The sequence below is a fragment of the Thamnophis elegans genome, chromosome Z (genome assembly GCF_009769535.1).
Source record: "Thamnophis elegans isolate rThaEle1 chromosome Z, rThaEle1.pri, whole genome shotgun sequence".
NCBI classification, from domain to species: Eukaryota; Metazoa; Chordata; class Lepidosauria; order Squamata; family Colubridae; genus Thamnophis; species Thamnophis elegans.
The window spans coordinates 116,487,235-116,506,544 of NC_045558.1; the positions used below are offsets into that span (position 1 = coordinate 116,487,235).

A 19,310-nucleotide genomic window follows, 5' to 3' on the forward strand; every position below is an offset into this window, starting at 1 on the left:
CAGGATGGGGGCTCCACCAGAAGGTAGGTTTTCCAGCCAGAAGCAAAATTGCTCAATGGGCATTTGTAGAAATAGGGGAGGGGGGGGCAGAGGAAAGGGGTGGGCTCATAAAATGGAAGTTTAGATGCATTTGGAGAGTGGCTGGGGGTGTTCAGTCGTCTTCAAACTACTATCTTCCACATAGGTTGGATTGTAGCCTCTATGGTATCCAGCAGGCCAGGGATGATGGGAATTGTAATTGAGCACATCTGAGGGATTTTTCCAGACCTGGGAGAGTTAGTGTCCACTTCCCTACCTGTGAATGTTAAGCAAAATAAATTGGAGGAAAGTTTATAGGGTAGATTTTACTATAAAATGAGGTGCAAATGGAGAGACTTAATTGCTTTATGTCAAGGAAGAGAGAGAGAGAGAGATGTAACTGTAAATTTAATGCTGGATATAATCCTAAATTAAATTATTCTTACATTGTTTTTGTTATATTTCCTCTATCAAATTTTTATTGCTTTCCTTCGAAGAAGTCTGGGTGGCTTCTGTGGTTCTCTTTCCTCCCCAATTTATTCTAACCACAACCCAATGACAGGAAGGAAAAACTAAGAGAGAATGCAGTACAAAGATTTAGAAGGCAAGACTATAATTTGTGGGGCTGATATTTGGGGAGTAAAATGGCTGCGTGTGGTAGTTATAATGGCTGGGACTTTTTGGACCGTAGATAGCAGTTGGAGAGTATTTTTCAACCTTAGCAGCTTGAAGATGTGTGAACTTCGATCCCACAATTCCTTAGTCAGCATGCTGGCTGGGGAATTCTGGGAGTTGAAGTCCACACATCTTCAAGAGGCCAAGAAACACTGAGAAACACTGCACTAGGGTAAAGCAATGCTCCAATTAAAGTTGGCCAAGGCTCATTAAAAGGATCATCAAATGATTGTGGTGTTTATTGAAACGAATCCTTGGATGAGTCGATGCGGTTTGGATTTGGGGGTGATTTGGGATGCTTCCCAATGGACAATTCATAGCACTGGTGTTAGAAAAAATATGTAAACAAATGAATGAGTTTTCTGTGGGTATTTTAAAAGACGAAAGAACCAGTACAGAATCATTGAAGGGAATATGTGCAGAGCAAGGATGGGTTCCTACCTGTTCGGCCCGGTTCCCTGGTCGGCGCAGCATGTTTTTTTTTTTTTTCATTTTTCAATGTTCTGCACATGCACAGACCTATTTATAGGCAACTGCATAAGCATGCAGAGCGAACTGAGCACACACATGCAAATTTGTGTGGGCACTGAACCGGCAGTAGTGGGGGAAGCAACCCACCATGCAGAGGTTTCTGCATAGAAAAAAAGTGGGATTTTGATGACAGGGTGGTGGCTACCATCTTGACTTTTTTGACTTCTTCCGGCATCCATACTTACATGGAAACTTGGACTTGCTTTTCAATAAAATTCCAACAGGTTGATTGGGTAAAAATGTCCCCTTCTTAAAAAAAAAACAGTATGCTGGGGAGCATTTGGAGAGATTAGTGGGTTGTTGCATTTTTTAAAGCAGGATCTAGTTGGGTAAATTATTTCAGTTTGATTTGGATAAACTTAGTAAGTGCTGATCATACATTAATGGGGAAACCTGCCAAAATTAATTTTTCTACTTAAACAATGCCTGAATTTGTTTCCCCCTCTCTTTTCTATCCATTCCTCTGCTTGGTATAATATATGCAGTCTTGGTTATGCATCAAAAGACAGGGATTATCCCACAATCTATATTTGTAAGCCAATTTGGGAGCCTTTATTTTTCCCAAATGAACAGGGAAGAAATTAGTAATGATTCAGGCGAACTGAAACCAAAGGAAAACTGAAGTCGTAAACTTTAACCAGCTTTGACTGACTTGGAACTGAGATTCTAAGTGTCATGGACAGTTGGGGGTGCCAAGTGGTTTCATTCTGAACCATCGAAGAAAATTTGGGTAGATCTTGGAAAGCTGGCAAGTCATTTCCTAGAATTTGCTTTGCCTCTACCCTGCTGTGGGAAATAAAGAGACAGCCTCCATCTGGCAATTTTGACCAGTTTTTTTTTATTCTCCCCCAATCCCCATTTTTTCTTAGTTGGATGGAAAACTGCAGGCAGTGCAGCCAAATTTGAGAGGCAGAGAGGAGCCATTTCCCTAGAACAAACCCTGAGTCTTCGCAGCCCAGCCCTTGCCAACTCCAGCTGGGAACTGCCTTCTCCCGCCTCTTCTTATTTTCCAGATTCTTTTTTCTTTCTTTTTTGGCTTGTGGAAAAAGCAATTGGAGCCAAAATGAAATTAAGTCGCAGTGCTGGATCTCATTGGTAGGAGGGGAGTTTAATGTAGTCCTGGAGGCTATAAGGAAAAGAAAATGGAAGAAATGGCCATTCTGTCTACCCCAGTAATGGAGCCTGGATGAGGAGTAACTTTGGTGGGATGAAGCATCTGAATAACATGTGAGTTGCTCAGAGCCGTTTAAACTGAGAAATGCACAGTTTTTAGAAAGGCAAATATATACTTCGTGGCCGGACTGCTAAATCTTTAACAACTTCTGGCACACAACAGTTCAACAGATGTAGATTTTGGACGCGCTGGCGGAGAAAACTGTATCTGCTGATGATATCACATTATTCGGAGAAGTTAAAAACAACATGGGGGCTGGACAGAGCTTAAAACAAACAACTCCAAAATGCAGGAATGAGAAGAATACAGCAAATGCAATGCAAAGTAACTAAATATAAAATGCTAAGGTGCAAAAAAAAAGGCTTAGTTGAACCTTCAAGTATAATATATACAAATAAAAAGTCAATTTGGTCTAGCAATTAAGGTACAGGCCTAGAAACTAGGAGATTGTAAATTCTAGTCCTGCCTTAGGTACGAAAGCCCACTGGGTGACTTTGATTCAGTCACTCTTTCTTAGCCCAACACACCTCACAAGGTTGTTTGTGGGGAAAATGGGAGGAAGAAAGAGTATTATGCATGTTTGCTGCTATTTATTTATAAATATGAATTTTTATAAACATTTATAAAAATAAAAAGCATAACAATCTAACGAATACATAATCAACTTGAATATCTGTTACTCTGAGAGATGCTTTGGGATCCTGATGGCATTACCAAATTCCCACTGTTGAAGTATTGTATGCCTCCCACTTTCCAATGTGGCACTTTGTACATATGAGATTCCAACAATGGTTTGCCACTTTAAACAAGGCTGCTGAATTGCATTAGAAAATCTTTGGATCTCTATTTCTCACCTAGCATCCCTCATTTTAGTGGTCAGCATCATTAACCATATTGATTGGAGACTCCTGAGAAGTCAGACATCTGAAGGGCTGCAGTTTTCAAAGCAGCTCGGATTGCAATTTAAACTTATTATTATGAACTAGAAAAAAAGAACAATTGAAAGAAGAAGCAACATTAATTGTTCTTTGAGAATGTGTTAACAATGATTGGACTTTTTTGCTTAAGAAAAGGGGGCATGATATATAATAATATCTCAGTTTAACAGACAACACCAGCCATTTAGCAGGTTCTGGAGGGAACAAGCCAAATTTTTATAGGATTTGTGTAAAGCCTGAAAATGGGTTAATTGAATAAACTATATTTTTCTGGGTTTGGAAAACATACAGAACCATCAACTAACTACACAATCTAGGTTTGGGCAACACATTAGGCTGCAGTGCAATTGGTTAAACTGTGTCTCCATATAGCGTATAAACCCAGATTTGTCTTGGAGTTTCCTAGGATTCGGGAGCTTGCAGAAGGAGGAATTTAAGAATTCCACAGAAGGAACAGGTCTCCTAGATAAAAGCCACATGGGCGGAGGTGATATTCAGCCAATTCTAACAGGTTCTAGAGAATCGGTAGCGGAAATTTTGAGTAGTTCGGAGAACCGGCAAATAGGCTGGCCTTGCCTCTGCTCCACCCAGCCTCCCAGCCAATCTTCATTTGTGGCCCTGAACAGGAGAACGGAGCTGTAAAGTAGGTTAGTGGGATGAGGAGGGAATGGGGATTTTACAGTATTCTTCCCCTGCCATACCCATAAAGCCACACCCACAAACCCATGTCGTGCCCGCAAAGCCACACCCACAGAACCGACAGTAAAATAATTTGAATCCGACCACTGATGGAAGGGGATATAAAACAGATCCTATATGAAGTTGTCTGTGGAGAATTAGGGGGAGAAATATCTGTATATTAGGCATTTTGGTAAACTATATAACTTAGTGGGTTTTGATTCAATATAAAGTTACCATATTTGAGCTGAAAATGCAAGATGACCACCAAATGGCAGCAAATGTTTCTTTAAAGCCCAGATCCAGTAACCCAAATGAGCAAGAAAGCAGTTGGAACTATCATTTTTGTAGGCTTACTGAATGAAACTTTGCTTCTATGCAATGACTTAGAGATACTTGCTTAGTATGTAGTATGTCTTCTTCCTGCCACGTTTTTGAGCTCCATTAAAAAAAAAAGTCTACCAGATTATAAAGACAAGAGCTGCTAAAAAAAAGTAGAGAAAGCAAACCATGGTTGCTTTGCTCTGCTCACCTGTGAGACTGATTACCTTATTTCTGGTTTGTTTGCAACTGTAATTAAAATATAGCCTTTGTCTTCAAACAAAAATGCTCCATAAATATGTGGGCAGAGGAGAGAAGAATGAAGGGTTCTGTCTGAATGCAAAATTGGATTCACACCTGAACTTCATCATATGACTGGTTACAGCAAATGGAATGCCACACTTTTGTACCTTTCTCCTTAGGGGTTGCAGTGGAACACCACCCACCCACCCTAGAGTGTGCAGAGCAAAAGTTTCCTTTCCATGCACAGGCAATAATCTTGCAAGACAAAAGTGTGCCTGCTTCTTTGGCCAACAGAAGACATTGTGGCAGAACGTTAGACCTTCATAACACAGAAGTTATCAGCTGGGACTCCTGTGCAAATGCCTCCTTCATGCCCCACCACTTTTTTCCTAGTGTTTCAAGGAGCCTCAAGTGATATTTGAGCCTCCTTTATAATTGTTCTTAGTTTTCTTAACACTGCGTCTTTGTTTCTGGAAGGAATCAAAGAAAGAAATGTTAAGAAGGAAATGAAATAGCAACGCCACCATCATTTTCTCCCTCAGGGGTCCTTTATCTAGATTCTGTATCCCCACAGTGAGGCAGTGGAAAATGAATATTGGAATAATGTTTGATTTTATTAAATTTGGTAGAAGGAGTGATGGGGAAAGAAAGGAGATGCATAAAGTGGTTACATTTTGAAGTCTGGCTGTCCTCTTTGCACACTTACTAATTGTGTGGGGCAGTTTATTGGATCCGCAGCCTATTTTGTATAAGTAAAGGAAGAATGAACAATGTGCTTCTGTTTTCCTGTGCTTGAGGGAAATTTAATGTTGCAATACCCTGATGTTGTGCCAGAGGTCCATTCCCTTCTTCTCTTCATCAGCATCCCTTACCATTTATGTAGTCCACGTATACTAGGATAGAGAAATTGTGCCAGAGCACATTACAGGTACCCCTCGACTTATGACTGTAATAAAGTTTGCCAATTATGGTTGTAAATTGTGGCAGTCGTAAAACAAGTCATGTGACCAAGCGATTTCACAGATCTCTCTTTGTGGCCGTCATAAAGCAAACGTCAGGCCTGGAAGCCATCTTTTGCATTGGGCCTTCAGGCCTGCCACATTTAATGCTGTGGGAAATTGTGAGGGGGAATTATATGGAGTGGGATAGATATAGTCACAATAACATTCTTTTCTCAGAAAGTCAAGGACGTCTTGCCCTGCACCTGGAGTGGTGTGACTGGGAGGCATCCCCAGTTGGGATGGTGCCTGATTGGGCCATGAGATGGACATGTGGGTGCTGGGCAGAGGCTTGAATTTTTGTTTGGGTGGGGAAAACCTGGAAACTTTCAGATTCGGGTTTTCCAAGATGTGCCAATATGAAATGGAACTTTGAGGAAACTCCAGCCTCGGAGTCTTCTTTTGTCAGGGGGGGTTATTTAGAATCCTGACAGCAAGCACCACAATTTTTAAGCAAATGCTGCAGTCATTAAGCAAATCCACTGTTCCCTATGAGTGCGTTTTTTGCCAGAGACTAGAAGTAAATGCTGGTTTTCAGCATAATTGTCAAAAATTGCAGTCACATGCAACAGCTGTTAATGAGGGCTGGTTGCCAAGTGCCCAGAATGCAGTCACATGATCATTAGTGGGGAGCCACCAGCCATCGGAACCTTTGGGGTGGGGTCTGTTGTAACTTTCAACAGTTGCTAAGCAACTGATAGAAAGTCAAGGATTACCTGAATCGCCTCTCTTGTGCTTGCTCTTTTAACGTTTTTTTAAAGTGATGTGATTTTCTATAAAGGGGTGGAGAATTACATCGGTAGGGAGACTGTTGGTAAAGGGACTACTTCCTCTTTCCCGCAGCTATGAAAGGAAGGGAGAAATTTTCAACTACAATTGGAGCTGGAATAAAGTTGTACAATTCAGTGCAGTCGTGTCCATGAGTTGGAAGTGCATAGCAGGTAGCTGAAGTGTGTTCCTCCTCCATCACTCTGCTGGCCTAGCCTTGCCAACCACATGGTAATATGACATCTCTAATGATAGCACATTGCTCTCATTCTGCTGACCATGAAGTTATGCTCAAACCCATCACTACTTAGCTGGCTGATCTCTTGGCACTTTGAGCTTTTTAAAAATCCCAAATACTTTACAAGTTAGAATGCAGGATTTGCTGGATATTTATTCATTCATTCATTTATTTATTTATTTTGAAAGATGCATGCAGCTTATGACCAAATTTGGTTTTAGCCAAGCGAAAGGTTACAAAATTGAGCTAGCAAGAGAAGAATTTACATCTGAGTGGTATATTTTTAACATTCCTAAATAATTTCTTAGGATGGGTTTCAAATATATCAACAGTATTTCTGTGATTATTTTTGGGATCTAAAACAAAAAGGATCAAAGGAAGGTTGGATGCCCACCTATATTGTGCTAGGCGCACAATGCATGTCAATAACTGGATTTGCACCTGGTTGGTAGAATGTTAGGGGTTTGTTTCACCATAGTTAATTGAATAAACAATAGATGGTTGGGTTTACATAATATGCATTATGTAGAGAAACAATCTGGGTTCCCAGCCTTCCTCAGTTACCACCTTTTTAAGCATAAAAATACATTCAATTCAAGGCTAAAGAAGGCAGGATGTTATAGGATTAGAAACATAATCATCACTAGAAACCATTACAGTTGAATATATTTTGCAAAAAAATATGACAGCAAATTCCAACAGGTTCGGTTAAATTCAGTTATGTCTTTATAAATTTACTAGAATATTATAACCTGTGCAAAGAATAATGCACAGAAACTTTGTTTAAAAAATGCCAAAATATTAACCATAACAGGTTTTTTTGAGAGTTACAAAAATTGCAGGAGGGGGATTTGATGTTTGAATGTGATAAAATCTCTCAATGAACTCTTTGTGCTATAAATTGGTTTTGAATCAATTTCAATATCCTTTAGCAACTACTATGAAGATAATCTACATAACAGCACTATAGTCGACTAAAATGAATTACACACATTGTACCTTTCTAGACTGTTTTAATGATATTGTAAGCAAATTAATACATGCTGTGCTTGTCTGTTTGTGCCTTTTAATCAGCTTTTGATCCCTGAATAATGGGTGGATTAATCTCTTTTTAAAAGATTTTTCAGAAGCGCCATTGCCTCCTTCCCAGGGCTGAGAGAGAGTGACAGGCCTAAGCCAGCTTCCTGCCTAAAGTAGGACTAGAACTTCCAGTCTCCCGGTTTCTAGCCTGATGTCTTAACCACAGCACTAAATTAGTTCTCTTATTATCTTTGATGCAAGTAGCCAATTACAATATTTTAAGAAATCAAAAAAGTTACCAAACAATATTGGACAATTTATTAGATTCATATCCCATTTTTAATTTAGGAGTTGAAAAGCATCCTGTTGATCCCTTCTCTTATTTCTCCCTACAAATACCTCCTGTATGGTGGGTTGAGTTGAGAGAGTGACTAGGTGAGTGGATGAGCCTTTGCCCCTAATCCAGCATCTTCAACTCTGTACAATGCTGATTTACATTGTATTTGTTGGTTTGTGGTCCATTTTTAAAAGGAAGACACATCAACATTTAAAAAAATATTCAATTCCTTTTTTTAATCGCCAGATTTGCTATTGTAAATCACTAGAAAAGCATTGTGCATCTTATTTAGATCAATAGCATTTAAAATATGGCTATTCCCTTTGGCTATTCCTATTACCATAACAACAAAGAATTATCCAAAACCTATTTCAATTTTTTAGCCCTTTAACCATGGTTGCGTTAAATATTAACTTCATCTGTACAAACATCTTTCTGGAAAAATACATTGAAGATGAATCTTTAAAATATTTGTGTTTTTCCTTAAGACCCCATACATATTATATGAATGTTAAGTTATAACGGCCAAGTTTGCACTGCACATTATGGCATAAATCATGATTTGCAAACAGCAAAGCTGCTAAACCAAGACTGAGACAACCATTTTATGGTTTTATGTCACTCACTTGTCTGGATGGGCTTCAGGGGAGTTCACAGGCCAATTATGCAGTATTCATATCTTGGGAGTTGTCATCATGATAACAAGATAGCAGTTGCAGGCCAGACCATGGAAACAGTCCATAAGTAATCCCAGGATTTCAGGTGCCAAACATGAAACAATTTGTAGCCTGAAATAACCACAGTCCATGTAGAAATGAAGGTTCTGCCTTCGCAGGAATATTTGTTTCCAGTTTTGTCCTGTTTAATTGCATAGTCTTATCTAATTGAAACCTACCGTTTTACAGGAGAAAAATTGTTTTCTTGTTCTTGCAGTTCTAACAGATTTACTATTTCTAGGTCTCCCAAGTGAAAGGAATGAATACCAGTTTCTGACACTTCTCTTACTTAAATTAAGCCTGAAATTGAAAGAATGGGGTGGAAGCAGGGTGGGGCGTGGAAAACTTGTCTGTGGCATGCTGACAGCTGCATAGCAGAAGATAAATAACAAGAATGTGGGATAATGGGCTAATTGCTAGGAAGCCCCTAACATAGCCCTCTGGTCACTCAGAAATAATTAGATGGACTTTAAATGAAGGGTGGGCAATTTGGCCGGTCTACCAGCTAAGCTCAAAATCCCTACATAAGAGATTAATTCAAATTTCCAATAAGAGACATTTATCCCTTCTTTGAAATCTGCTGGTTGGGAAAGATTATACGGTAAGTGTCAAAGCAAATATTGGGCATCATGGGGGGGGAAATGAAACACCCTTCCCCCAGTTCTGACACTGATGTCAATCCACTTCTTCACAGTTCTCCTTGCAGCTGAATTTCCTTCATGGATAGGCTACCAGATATACAGATAATTCAGAAATTATCACAAAGGTGAAGATCAGTTATGAGGTCATTTGGTCAATATGATCTGGCCTACCCTTAGGGCTACAAATCCCCCCCCATTTAAAAGAACCCCCCAAACAGAGTGGAACACAACTCTATTGGCCCTGCTGGCGTGGAATTCTGATCACTGTAAATTTAATACATCTGCAGAAAACCAGGATGGAAAAAAATTATCCTAGAACAAACTCTCAAACAACACATGATGACTTTTTTCTATCTTAGTAACCACAGCTGCAAAATTCCAGGTGCCTAGTGTCTCTCGAATCTATGGAGATTCTCAATCATCCAGGTCATATTTGTTTCAAAAGTGATTTTTCAAAAAGCTGTTTTTTTCTTTGAGGAAGAAGAAGAAGTTTCACTTCTCATCCAAGAAACTTCATCTGAGTTCTGAGAAGCTTCATTTCTTCTTTCTCAAGGAAAAAGCAGTCCAGTTACCATTTGAAAAAGCACCTTTGAGGTCTCTGGTAGTTTCCGCTAGCTATTGAGTAGCGACCACCGGATAGGTAAAAAAAAAACCAGTTCCTTCTTCCCTTTGACTCACAGGAAATTGCACTAACCCAAGGTTTTTTTAATTTTTTAATTAACCATAATTGATAAGTTTAGAGGCACAGTCAACCCCAAATCAAACAAACATTTAAATTCTGTATAAGAATCCAGGAAATGCTGAGTTTTCCGTTTCTCAAAATAGTGCATTCCTGATTTGTTATTTGAGATTAAAGTCACTTTCAGAGAAGGAATAGCTTTCAGAGTTGTTCAGAAAATTCAGATGTCTACAGCACATTTCATTCGGATGGAGCTGAACAGATCCTGATTTTGCTGTTTGCATCCTTGCTGGGTTGATGCTACTGCTGTGCTCTTCTCTGCAATATGCTGTTTATTTTCCAGCCTGCAGTCCCAGTTAACTGCAAACACATGTTCTCCCATCTGCAGCCTTTCCCCATCCCACATTCCTCTTTTTCAAATGGCTTTTCCATCTAGTGTTCAATGGATCAGTCCGTTTTCAAGCCGTGCTGTCCAAAATCCCTTGGCAGGCTGGCTGGAAGTTCAGGGAGAGGAATGGTGGGGGATGAGAAGGAGAAGCACAAACAATGCCAAGAAAAGAAAATGGAAACCCACAATCAGGCAAGACTTTTATTGGGGCCAACCAAGTACAATTATGGGCAAGATTATATGGTTTTCAGATCTCTTCATCTGATAAAGATGAAGATGCATTTAATGCATCTGCTTAAATAAAGCAGATGCATCAGGCAAGGAGAATGAAAAGACAATATACAAATCCAGGTGTGCATGGTTAGAGTTTTATGGTGGAGGAAAGGAAAAATCAGACTTCGGTATATTACCTCAAGGGTGGATCTCTAAATCCTCAAAAGTTATGCCAAAAATTACAGTAGTAAAATGACTTTTTGGCAGGAAACTAAACAGAAGAAATGCATTCTAGCCCCAATCAGTTCAATATTACTTTAGAAATAAAAAAAGAACCATTTACCAGTAGAATTGAGGGAGGGGACACTGCTGGTATATTACCAAAGCCTGATTAATCCAGAGACTTAGGGAAATTTCTTTTATGCTTCGTCATTCCCTGTTGGTTCCCAGTTTCCCCTCAGTTTTTGGTCCAAATACTGATTTTCGTTCCCTTGAGGAAATATTTGTTTAAGATTTCTCAATTCTAGATTAATTTGACTAACTGACTTACCTAAAATTCAACTAAATTACAATTGAACTGCTGCCCCACGAAACCGGGTTTCCGGTTTGCCTGTGTGCTAGGGAAGTTCTGTCCGGACTTCTCTATCCTGCCCAGGGCTTGGGAGCTCTGTCCGGTCCCCAGGCCAGCGGGGGTGACAGGCTCTGTTCTTGCAGCTCCGCGGGAGGGCTGCGAAGAGCGATTTCTTGTAGAAAGGTCTGGATGGGGTCTCTCCCATAATACCCTGAGACGTCAGGTGCTGCTCTGTTGTTGGTGCTCGCCGGAGACGAACTTCCTTTCCCACCTTCCTTTGATAAAGAGGTTTCTAAAGGGTGAAGCCAACCTTAGGCCCCCTCCAATCCATAGTTTCCCCATGTGGGACCTGCCCCTGGTTTTGCAAGTTCTAACCGGGCCTCCCTTTGAACCATTACGGACGATCCCCCTCCGTTTCTTATCTCTCAAGGTAGCCTTCCTAGTTGCGGTGACTTCTGCTCGTCACATTTCTGAGTTGGGGGCCCTCTTGTCCAAGGATGATCTATGTCAGTTTCACCACGATAGAGTGGTCCTGCGCCTGGACCCTACTTTCTTCCCAAAGGTCAATTCCCCTTTCCATCAGGCCCAAGAGGTCATCCTTCCCAACCTGTCCTGCTCCTTCCCACAAGAGGGAACGCCTTTTGCATTGTTTGAATGTCCACCACGCTCTACTCATTTATATCTGATGTACGGCGTCTTTTCGTAAGTCTGAGGCCCTCTTTATTTCTTTTCAGCCCGGTTCTCTGGGAGCTAGGGTTTCGTCTGCCACTATTGGCAGGTGGTTACGCCAAGCGATCTCCACAGCCTATGATTTCTTAGGCCAGTCTCCTCCTGCGGGGATCACGGCCCACTCCACGCGGAGTGCCGCTACTACGGCATGGCGTGGACCACTAGGGCCCCGTTCGAGGACATTTGTCGGGCGGCCGCTTGGGCATCTCCGACTCCCTTTATACGACATTACTGAATAGACTCCTTTGCATCTGCTGATGCGCCCTTCGGGCGCAGAGTTCTTCAGCAGGTAGCAACCGCCCCCTACCCCTGGGTCTTAGTCCCTCCCTGGGACTGAGCTTGGGTACGTCCCAGCAGTGACCCCTCCCTCAATACTACTGGTAAAAGAATGTTGGTCCTTACCTGAACGTTCGTTTTAAGTAGAATTGAGGGAGAGGTCACATCCCTCCCAAATAAGACCTTAGTCAGATAGTCAGGTGGAGGGTCGGGTGGCCTGTGGTCTGTTAGTTTTTTTGCAGATTTGTACTGTGACTTTGAGGAAATTGGGAACCAACAGGGAATGACGAAGCATAAAAGAAATTTCCCTCAATCTCTGGAACAATCAGGCTTTGGCAGTATCCCAGCAGAGACCCCTCCCTCAATTCCACTTAAAACGAACGTTCAGGTAAGGACCGACATTCTTTCTCTATTAAATCTGTGGCTTTAAAAATGTGTTAGAATTCAACATTTTGGTAGTACTAATGCAGTACTTCTGGAAGGAACCAGGGTGAAGAAGGCAGTTTCATTACGTGTCGCTATAAAAACCCAAAAATGCAATAGTTAATCAGAACTGTCTCCAACATTAGACAACAAAACAATCCATACTGCTAAATCATCACATCAGTGGTTTATTTGGTTTTGGGTTAGCATATTATGTGGACTCATCCAAAATGAGTTTTAGTTTATGGCTTAGGGTTATATACTCAGCCAGTCACAGATTAATCAATAAGCCATTGTTTAAAAAAATCACTTAAATCAAGGTAAGGAAGTGGATATGGTTGTTGAACAAGATTGAACATTGGAATTCCGTAATCAGAGGCCCAGGGATCAGAAATAGCCCTCAGGTGCCTTGAACAAGACTATTGGAGACCTCTAATGGTTATTACAAAATTATAATTTCCATGCAATAGAAGTAGGAAATAATGAAATATGTAACAAATGAATTTAATTATAATATAAATCTAAATTTGATTAAATCGGACTTAATTGTTCTCTAAGTCCCAATGCACCACTTAAAAGTGAAATATGGCATTGGCCCAGAAAAAGTGAGGCACTCTTGCACCAAAATCCTGGTTGCTCTCTAGCTCACAAAAATAAGCTGATTATATTTGACCCATTAAGGCCCTCCCTATTTCCAGTAGTAGTTGCTTTGCTCCAGCAGAATGGTGATATATACATTTTCAATCTCTGTCAGTTCTTGTTAAAAGACACCAGGTGGCAAGTATTCTTGTATAAAATATTTCAAAGTTGTATACAGTTCAATTGAGTAATTACACCCAATGGTTTTTGAAGTTCTGTCCACTTCTTATGGTGCTTCCCACCAAAGGATTTATTTTTGGAAATGATTGCATCATGATTTTGCATCATGATTTTCATCCCTATATAAAATGTTTATTCTGCAAAATGCAACAAGTCCATAATAAATCTTATTTGATAAGTAGGATCCCTACATTTCCTGAAAGGTTTCAAAGAAAGGAAAATCAATCATTGAAATATATCACATCAGCAGTATGAATGTCTATAATTCTTTTGCTAATTTCCTGTTTAGGTTAACTATAAATTGTCAGGATTAGCTAAACTGACAGTGGACAATTAAGTTTAGAATCTTGTACAATACCTAAGAAAATATCTGAGACATTTCAGACCAGAAGTCTATCTAATCAAGCATATTCAGATGCTTCTAGGCATCCAGTAATTAAGGGTGTGCCTCTTGAGTTTTAGCATATGACATTAATCTATCTATTGTTGAATATGGAAAATTTTGAGCTTCACTTCAACCTCCTGATCTTAAAAGGCCACAGGACAGTTTTTAGGGATGTTACAAATAGGACAAGGTCAATTTTTGGTGTTGGGGAATGCAGATGGCTGTAGGATGCCCACCCCTAAATTGTAATTTATGTATTGTGTGAAAAAATGTTTATTGAAATTAACTGTGGTTATACGGATTAACATTGTGATCTTATACTCAGCACCTTTCACTTTGTTTAAAAAATGCTAAATGAATGTAAAGGAAAGTGTAGATACATATAATAATCATGACAAAGTATAAGTATAATTAATTATAATACAAAAGGAAAAGGTTTGGAAAATTACTAATAGAACAACTTTAATTTTCAGCTGTATTATTTGAAAGTTTTCTTCTTTGCCCCTTTGTAAAAGAAATATGTAAATATTGACAAACAACATATATTAACAATTCATTACTAAAGAAAGGATTTAGATACCTACTTCTAGCCATATATATCTATGTATATTAATTGATTTCAAATACAGGAATTAATATCTCAAAAGAACTTGTGATTTATTAACACATTAATCAATTCACATTGAACAGCAGCACCCCTGTTGATTTCAACACCATATGTGACAGTAGCAGACAAGATCAAACCGGGTCTGTATGACAATTTGCTATGGCCAACACGCCATGGACAACTCACTGCAGGACAACTTGCTGTGGGGCAAGAATTACACTAATATCAAAGAAATTGTGGAATAGAATCATTAAAGAAAGAATGGAAAAGGAAGGGCAGAATGAAAAGTGAATGGCAAATATTAAAATAAATTTTATTTATTTTAAATAATAAAATACAATTTTTAAATTCCCCTGCAGCAAATTGTCCTGCGGCAAGTTATCTGTGGCAGGTTGTCCTGCAGTGGGTTGGCCGCGAAGAGTTGGCCTTGGTGAATTGGTTGTGGCAAGTTGTCCCATTCCTGATCAAACCATATATGTTAATGTTCCATATCCTGTGTGTCTCTCCAATTACAGTCAAAATCAACCCTTTATTAAACATTCCCTGAAGTGTCCAATATATGCCTAATTTTAGATTAGAGGAAACGTTCTGATCTTAACATGAGATGAATACCTTCAGTGCTTAGTCTGCTGAGAGACTGACACTTCCTCTACTCCTTCATAAAACTCTGACCAAACAATTCCCATTAGTGTGCTAGCACAGAACATTCAAACCTGTTATTCCGGAGGTGACATGTATGACTAAGATAAATTTTATCTGCTTCTATAAAAAAAATGATTGGAGCCAGGTCACAGTTAATTCCTCCCCAAAAATTCCAGATGCAGCAAAAGCATCTGGACTAACTAAACAAAGAGCAAACACTTAAGTTTAATCAACTGCCAAGAAACACTCAGGAATAAATTAAACTCATTTTAATGCTGCAAAAAGTTTGAAAAACAGCTTCATCAGAACAGTTGATCCAAATTGCAGTATTTGAGAGATGCAATTTAGATGCTAATTTTAAGCTCAGATTACCCTAGTATCCCATCGCCATTATTTTTCCTTATATGGCTTTGAAGCTTTGAGTTCAGCTAATCACCATCATTCTTGAAAAGAATTTTCATTCGTTATCCCTTACTTTTCCTCCTGGCCCAGATATAGGGCAGGAGGAAACTAAACTAAAAAAGTTCTTTTTTTTCCCTGTATGATTAAAGCTTGGAAGGAAAAATAGCGATCTCCAAAAATCCAGGGAGAATCTTTGCATGGGCTGATGAAATTCAGGGTAGGATCTGGACTGCAGTCAACCATGATAGGCATTGGATTGCCAACTGCCACAAAACTTTATTTTTACTACATCGTATAAAGCTCCCTTTTTCTGAGCCACGCAGTCCTAAATTGTTTGACTGACCGGCCAGGTTCTAAGTAAATATAATCTTGTTACTTGAGGGATGCACTCAGAACATTTGCATCAGTAGTGGGATTCAATATTTTTTACTACCAGTTCTGTGGGCGTGGCTTGGTGGGTGTGGTGTGATTTGATGGGCCTGGCAGGAAAAGGATACTGTAAAATCTCCATTCCCTCCCTCAGCTTGGACTCGGGAGGCAGAAAATAGATGGGGGCGGGGTCAGTCAGAGGTAGTATTTACCAATTCTTCGAACTACTCAGATAATTCGCTACTGGTTCTCCAGAACTAGTCAAAACCTGATGAATACCACCTCTGATCTGCATCACACGTGTAGACTGGTTCTCTTCAAGTATTCCTACTCTAAACAGAGGAATGTTTCAGTTCTTAGAACATGGTCAATCCTCAAGTACAAATATGAGGTTTTCTTGGAAGGTGGGGGAGAAGAACCCCATTTTCACAGGGTTCTGATAAAGAAACAACCATTTCGTGAAAATTAGCTGTTTTTGTATCCAGAATGGCATCCCAGCTTTTTTGATCAGCAAGTTAATAGCTGAAGTCAGACTCTTAATGGATCCTTCAATTGACTGCTAATAAAATGGATCTATTTGCAATGGGATCCTTCATGGCAAAAAAAAAAAAGCGTGGATGTATCTTAAAGACAAGGATAGAAAGTGACACCAAAATCAATATAGCAATTGAGAAAAGATGTGGACTGTTATTCAGGTTTTTTTTTACACTGTACTGTATAAAACTCATCAAATTCTCTAGGGGCACTGTTGAGCTATATAAGTACTATTTAGAAATATGCAATTTCTAAAAGAGCCACCTCTATACTTCTGAAAAGAGAAGGCTGAAATAATGCATGTCATACAACGTTAATTGTTATAGTTGGGATAAGAAACTTCTAAAAGATCAGAAGATAATATACGGAGAAAGATAATTTCTTAAGATAAACGTATGAAGGGTAGATCCTCAAATTGTCAAAGTGAGCAGGCAAGTCCCAAGAGTTTTTATCTATTGCTTTATGAAGCCCAAGATTGGGAATGTCTCAACTGAATTCAAATAAGTACACTATGGATTTAATTATAAGTTCTGTTACATTTCTTCAATAGTTTGCTTATTCCAAATCATCTGTGCTGCTAATGCATCAGCTTTTATGTGATCTACGTGGTTTGAATCTCTCTTGTAATTAGAGTTGCAAAAAAGTGTTTATTATGACAAGTATGTGTGTGCAGATGTATTTTCTTACTCCATTTTCTTAAATCTGATCAATGGAGTCATTTATTTCATAAATAGAGAGGGGAGATTTTCTACCTCATCTCATATGTGGAAAATCTGTGAATGAGGCAAGCTAAAGAACTTGGGCAAAAAAAGACCCAGCTTTTTCCCATGTAGTGGGATTTTTAGTCATTGAATCAGGATAGAGCTGGAAGGGACTTTGAAGATCTTCTAGTCCAGCTCCCTGCTCAAGCAGAAGATTCTGTATCATTTCAGACAAGTGATTCTCCAGTCTCTTCTTAAAAATCCTCCAGTAACAGCATACCTAGAGGTGTCTATATGAACAAAGTTGTTCAAATTCAATGTAAGGCACATTTGAACATTTAGGACCAAATACTTGCAGTTTTCTTCTGCTTTCAGAGGGATTGATTGGTTTAGTAAATTTATAGACCATCTATCTCATACACAGGACTGGATGGCTCACAATAAAACAGAATGGAAAAAAAAGAAACCAGAGTAAACAACAACAACAACAATAATAACATAAAAATAGCAGTCAAGGAGATTCATAAATGCTTGTAACAAGCCATGATACAGACTCATCCATGTAATTAAGGCCCCAGGCTCAGTGCAAACTCAGTTTTTTAGATCCTTGTGTAAGGCCAACAGGATTGGGGCAAGTCTAATTCCGAGATGATGTTCCAGAGGGCAGGTGCCAAGGTAAAAAAAAATATCCTGAGTCCCAGCACATGATTTTTTATTTTTTTGGTAATAGGACCAGGACTCTCCTGCCAGATCTAACAGGATGGATAGACACCACTGGGGAGAGACAGTCCTGTAAAAGGGTTGTTATAATGGTGGGCAAACAGATACCTGTAGGGTATTTTTATGGTCTTCAGTGTCCTTTCCCAAAGATCTGTAAAAACCAACTTTGCATCTTCTTGTCATTTGAACTGAACATATTTGGAAGAGAGAATGAGGGGCAAATAAATGGGTCTTGAGATTCTCCCTTTTCATAGGGAGATCCCACTTTATCAGGGCATCCTAATAAACTGCTTTTAAATGATCTTCTGACTCGGTTGCTTATTGGGAAAGTTAACCGAGGCAGAACCTAGGGCCAGATTTTGATATTAAAAGCACTTGAAAACTGTAATGGTAGCCCTTTAAAAAATTATCATAATTTTAAATTCAAAGAATTTCATTTTCATCAAATGCCCCAGGATAGGAGGGAAATTAGAAAACTGACCCAACCTCAATATGTATAACAAAGCACCTTCCACTTTCTATAAACTTCTCATCTCTGGAAACTTCCACTTCCAAAAAAAGGGTACCTCCATTTACCAAACGTTTGCCCGAGAGATAGGAAGCCATATCATTACACCAGTGAGGCTGTGCTATGTTCGCACAATACTCTTAGACTGGCCAGGCAAAATGACAGCCAAAGCGGCATTCACCTTGGTTAAGGGTTAGTCTTAGGTTGGTGAGTCTATTATTCAGGATTTTTATGCAAACTCATCCAAGGAAAATAAATGAAATTATATTCTATAAACACAGGACCTGGGTGTCCTAACCAATGCTTTGGTTTATGAGGAAACTCTTGGAATTCAGACAGAAAAGAGAGGGTTTAAAAAAACAAACAAACCCATGTTTCACTTGAAAATACTGCATGTAGATTAGATGGTATATCTGCCATTAACTTACTCATATTTAAATCAAAAGGATCTATTATTTATGCAGGGAGCACATTCTCTCCCTATATCTTTTAAAAGTCCAGGATTTCTAAAGAATTCTGGACAAGGGAACAAAGTGAAGACGGAATACGTTGTTATCGACAGTATTCAACCTAAAGATGAATATTAGCTCTTAAGAATAATCCAGAGAAGAAGCACAATCATAAGAACTAACTGGTCTCTATTATAAGATCACAGTAACAGAATCTTGCAAAGGTTATGTGAGGAACCGCTCCACCACCCTGGGATTGGCCTGTCCCACTCATGCCAACAGAGGAGGCATGGCGCGGGTCCCATCAGCCCAGGAGGAAGGTCTTCTCTACTGTGGCTTTTGCCCTCTGGAACATCTTGCCCTCCGATGTGAGATTGGCCCCAACCCTCCTATCCTTTCATAAAGATCCAAAGACCTGCTCTGCCAGTTGGCCTCGAGCCCCCAATAGGGGAACAGCACAGAGGAGGTGGCATAACAACAGATCCCACATTCCCCCCATTCCGCCCTCATCCTCTCCATGTGACCTTGATTTTAATTTTTGATTTTAATTTATTCATGGTTTTAATATAGGTGCATTTTTTATGTCTGTAAGCCATCCA

General features: G+C 39.5%; 1 protein-coding gene across 4 annotated transcripts in view; it reads left to right on the forward strand.

The window, feature by feature from the left end:
* Nucleotides 1–19,310, forward strand: part of LOC116520697 (protein kinase C and casein kinase substrate in neurons protein 2-like) — a 50,924-nt gene that overhangs the window by 4,677 nt on the left and 26,937 nt on the right. Inside the window, exon 1 of one of the 4 annotated variants that reach the window (XM_032234997.1) lies at nucleotides 2,314–2,451. The exons of the other annotated variants lie outside the window; for them this stretch is intronic. The gene's annotated coding sequence lies outside the window, so the exon portion shown is untranslated. Of the gene's footprint in view, nucleotides 1–2,313; nucleotides 2,452–19,310 lie in introns of those variants that run through there. 4 annotated transcript variants of the gene reach the window in all.